Source organism: Salvia splendens, chromosome 13 (genome assembly GCF_004379255.2).
Source record: "Salvia splendens isolate huo1 chromosome 13, SspV2, whole genome shotgun sequence".
Taxonomy (NCBI): Eukaryota; Viridiplantae; Streptophyta; class Magnoliopsida; order Lamiales; family Lamiaceae; genus Salvia; species Salvia splendens.
The window spans coordinates 13,057,082-13,062,298 of NC_056044.1; the positions used below are offsets into that span (position 1 = coordinate 13,057,082).

The 5,217-nt window shown below is 41.1% G+C and overlaps 1 long non-coding RNA gene across 1 annotated transcript; it reads left to right on the forward strand.

Moving 5' to 3' along the window:
* The first annotated feature begins 2,388 nt into the window (after positions 1-2,388).
* LOC121760226 lies at positions 2,389-3,582 on the forward strand. The gene is made up of 2 exons (XR_006041843.1): positions 2,389-3,097; positions 3,315-3,582. It is a non-coding gene; the product is annotated as an uncharacterized LOC121760226 (long non-coding RNA).
* Positions 3,583-5,217: the final 1,635 nt, after the last annotated feature.

Here is a 5,217-nt window from a genome sequence, read left to right on the forward strand (position 1 = left end):
TGTTCGATTGAACTGAGACATAGGAAAGATGCAGCCTTAATGAATTCGTCAACTATCATATTATCTTCCACCAATAGTAATAAAGTGAATATCATGCTGAAGGCTTACAACTTTTCAGTAACAACCTTCTTAAAGTCACTTCTTATTACATTTGGCGATGAACTGAGTGTAGAAACTATTTGAGTAACTGAATCAGAAGATTCCTCGAAACATTCTATCTCTTATGGATGTTCCAATAGAATCTGGACAATGTTCTCATTGGATATCCCTTTATCATCGGTATAAACCAAGACTTGTCTTACTACTTTCAAGAAAGTAGTTTGACCTTCTATGTCAAAGAACTTGTCGAGTGCATCCATAAAATGCATTCTCTAACTTTCTTTGTAGAATTTTGTCAAGGAAATAGAGGACATGAATTGGTGAATTCAAACTTTAAGTTTTCAGTAATGAGAATCTTATCCATTTACATTTCTAGTCTACATAATTTTGGCCTTAGAGTTTGATTTCTTTAAGGTTCACAGACATTATTAAGAATTTGGCTAAGAAGAAATAATACTATTTATCACATATTATGCTTGATACATAATCGCAAACAACCACAAAACAATTTATGTATCTCGCCACTGCCAAAACCAAAATACGTATGCCTCTAGGGAGGTCATACAAATTCGGATTCCAACAATTTCCTGGTCACAATATTGACGAATAGTCCAGAGACCACTAAGGTGGCATGGCCGTCAAATATTACCTAAGCTTTTACCATAAATATTAGCATCTAGAAATTTCGTTTCAGTTTTGATACTCCTTCTAGGGAAGGTCGTACGCCACTAACAAAATTCCATAGCTATCTTATAAATATGTTTAAACATATGAACTTGCAATTTCACAGGATTATGGCTCCCGCTAGGGTGGGTCGCGATAATATTAGAAACATGCTTATAGTTTAAACAATGTACTATTAAGAAGTCTAATCTTATGAACTTGCTATTTCGTAGGATTATTGATCCCACTAAGGTGGGTCGCGATAATAATAGAAACTGCTTCATATATAGGCCAATTTATGGAGACCATATACAACGCACTGTTGTAATTATCGCTTAGTGTCACGACCGCACTTCCTAAGGATAGAAAGCATGGTGGATCGCGACTAATGGGGGAAATAAGAAGCGGGGAAGAAAGGGGAAACAATCAAGGGTACGACATGTAGATCAAAAGAAGAAACTTTATTACCAAATTATAGTCTGAGATCGCGAAGCAACATAGTTTGAATGGAAATAGCTCAACAGATAAAGGAAACATAAGGGTTTTAAAACTTGGCATAGCGGAAGCATTTGAGAGTTAGCTACTACTATGTATGAAGACACAATAGCAACCGGAACATTTATTGAATACGATCCTTGTCCAAATGCTCAACATCCTCCGTCCTCGTCAACGCTCAACTTGCACATAGGGAAAACATATGCACGGGCTGAGTACTTGATGCACTCAGTGAACTCATGCCCAAAATACATTTTATCCATAAGGTTATGTCAAACCACCGTTGAGTGAAACTCGGGTTTTACTTTAAAAATGCCGAGAAACACTAAAATCATTTCCATAAAAAGGTGCATGCGCATGCAAACATCATCGTCATCCTCCATCATGTACCATATCTGAACCATCATGTGAAACGAGAATGTGGCCACAAACTAGATCACTGGACCGGCCGACCACAAAGGACGGCTCACGATCCCCATCAGTGCACTAGCCTGAGTAGGGACTCACTCCCTAGTCAGACCCGAATTCGTTAACCATCAAAGTCTAGTAGGACATTATCCTAGTACACAATCAGATAGGCAATTCCAAAACATAAAATACGGCATGACATAACATTTAAACCACCCTTATCTCACCATATAAATACCATTCCAAATAAAAGAGTTTAAGTAATAAAGCCCACCTCAAAAGCTTAGTAGTTTCCTTAACAAACTTCTTGATCCGACTTTAACGAGCGTGCAAACCACATTTTCAGAAAATAATTAAAGTACACATCAATCTCAAGAAAGAAACCATTTAGAATGCATGAACTCTATTTAAAGTCTTTAAACCCGTTTCTAGGTTTTTCGTGCCTTTTCGATTATTCGGCGGCCGCCCAAGGCGTCGCGTGCGACGCCGGTCGGCCGCTTACGCCCATACCTCCTCCGTTGGCTCCTCGTATTTTCTCCACGAAATCGTATTACAGAACCTCAAAATTATTCAAGCGCATACGTTAATTATCGCAATTATTTCCCCACCTTATATCTCCAATTTAATTAAGAAGGCCCCAAACAAAAAAAATAAGAGAGAGGCCCAACTCATCTTTTATTTGCAGCCCAAAAAGGAGTCCAACAAGGATGTACCAATCACTTCTCCTCACTATCGATCATCCCTCTCTCCCTCTTCTCACTTCCAACAAAATCCCCAAATAACTCAAAATCCCTACTTCCCGTCGCTCAATCTCCAAAACTTCGCCAGCCACCACTCCTTGAATCAGTGACGTTGCTGTCACGGTGCAGTCGGCGTAGTCGACGCCGCTGCTGTCTCCCAGCCGTCACCGGGTCAGCCTTCGCCAGCCACCGCTGCCGCTGTCTTCTCGGCGGAAATCGCCGCTGCTGTCGCCGGGAGGACGCTGCTGCTGTCGCCGATTCGTCCAGCCGCTGCCTCCGTCAGACGCCGGAAGAGTTGCTGCTGTCGCTGCCTCCGTCACACATAGCCGCTGCACAGAGCCGTCGGGGCTGTTCGCCGCTGCTCCGTTTGCCCAGAGCCGTCGGGGCCGTTCGCCGCTGCTCCGTCGGTGGTCGTGCAGCCCCGAAACATCACCGTAGCCCCGATTCGTCACGAAACCAACCCGAAAGATAAGCTTCTTTACTCAATTATGTTCTTTCGTTTCAGTTTTCAAAACGCAGCAAGGGGTTTTCAATTCGTGATGTTCGATCGGTGTTGATTGTTGGATTACGTTTATTCGAGTTATGCGTTCAAGTTCTTGATTGGTTTATGTGATGAAATGCTCGTGGACAATACTATATGTTCATGAATTTGAGAAAGAAAGGAAGGAGTTTATACCTTCTATCAGCTTGAGGTGTGTAGTGGTGGATTGGTGATTGCCACTCTACGATCAAGTTTCTCTGATTAGTAAAGAGTTTGAAAAAAAATTGGGCACAAAAGCTTTTCCACTCTCCTTCTCTCTCGGTTCTCTCTCACTTTGTTCTTGCTAAAATTTGCAAATGGTGATTGTGTTAGGGAAGGGTCTTCGCAAGAAGCTAATGTATTAAACTTGGGTGACCTTTGATTTGCAGGATTGAATGTAGAAGATGGAGGATGGAAGGTCACTTGAAAATGGGGAGTCTCCATGGAGTGGAGAAGTTGGCGTAGGGGAAGAGAGGAAAGGGTTTTGGGCTTGCACAAAATTTTTCTATGAATAAATTGGGCCCAACATATTATTTGTGGAGTTGGGTTCAAGTTGGGAAAATATAAGAGAATTCAATGGCCCAACACTCTTTTAAAATATTTAAGGACATTTGGACTTTGATTTATTTTATTTGGGTCGGCCCAAGTTCTTATATTTATTTTTGTTCGTTTTCTTTCGTTTAGACAAATTATTATTTGTCTCGTAGTAACTTGGTGTTATTCCAAGTACTATAAAAAGTACGGGCGTTACATTCTACCCACCTTAACAGAAATTTCATCCCGAAATTTGCTCATCTCTAACGAACAACTCCTGGTACTTCTCTTTCCTTTTATTGTCGAGTTCTCATGTAGCCTCCTCATAACCAGCATTGTTGTTGCTCGGGCACTTTTTGGCAAAGTGTCCAACTCCAACACATTTGTAGCACATACTAGTCCCAATTCTGCATTCCCCCAAATGATTCTTTCTTTTACAGTTATCATCTAAGGATAGATGTTTCGTGCGTTATTTTCGTTCGAGCATTTCGCCCTGGTATGAAGAAACGTAGTAACTTGCAATCTCGCCAATCTTTCGAACTAGAACAAGTCGCGCTTCACAGGGTTGCTATTGTCTCGTCATCTCATCACCCCTTGGAATTCGCTCTTTTCTATGCCTCATTCGTTGCATCGATAAATATATTCCCTTAAAAGAAAGTATAGTCCGCACGTATACAATTAGCCTACATCTAAGGCCTTTGAAATCTACATCTCATAATATTATCAATCATTCTCCATTCATGATCACGTCCAACATCAATTGCATAAACATTCCTCATTTCAAAACATTTTACCTTCTCTTTTGTTGAGCGAGGCGAGACGGGATGTTGAGCCTTCAATGTATACTCTTTTAGTCTAGCGAAACGAGTCTAGACTAGATTGAATAAGAGACTCTCGGTCCAGAGCGGAAGGAAAAGTTGCTCTGATACCATTCTGTCACGACCGCACCTCCTAAGGATAGAAAGCACAGTGGATCGCGACTAATGGGGGAAATAAGAAGCGGGGAAGAAAGGGGAAACAATCAAGGGTACGACATGTAGATCAAAAGACGAAACTTTATTACCAAATTATAGTCTGAGATCACAAAGCAACATAGTTTGAATGGAAATAGCTCAACAGATTAAGGAAACATAAGGGTTTTAAAACTTGGCATAGCGGAAGCATTTGAGAGTTAGCTACTACTATGTACGAAGACACAATAGCAACCGGAACATTTATTGAATATGATCCTTGTCTAAATGCTCAACATCCTCCATCCTCGTCAACGCTCAACCTGCACATAGGGAAAACATATGCAGGGGCTGAGTACTTGATGCAGTCAGTGAACTCATGCCCAAAATACATTTTATCCATAAGGTTATGTCAAGCCACCGTTGAGTGAAACTCAGGTTTTACTTTTAAAATGCCGAGAAACACTAAAATCATTTCCATAAAAAGGTGCATGCGCATGCAAACATCATCGTCATCCTCCATCATGTACCATATCTGAACCATCATGTGAAACGAGAATGTGGCCACAAACTCGATCACTGGACCGGCCGACCACAAAGGACGGCTCACGATCCCCTTCAGTGCACTAGCCTGAGTAGGGACTCACTCCCTAGTCAGACCCGAATTCGTTAACCATCAAAGTCTAGTAGGACATTGTCCTAGTAGACAATCAGATAGGCAATTCCAAAACATAAAATACGGCATGACATAATATTTAAACCACCCTTATCTCACCATATAAATACCATTTCAAATAAAAGAGTTTAA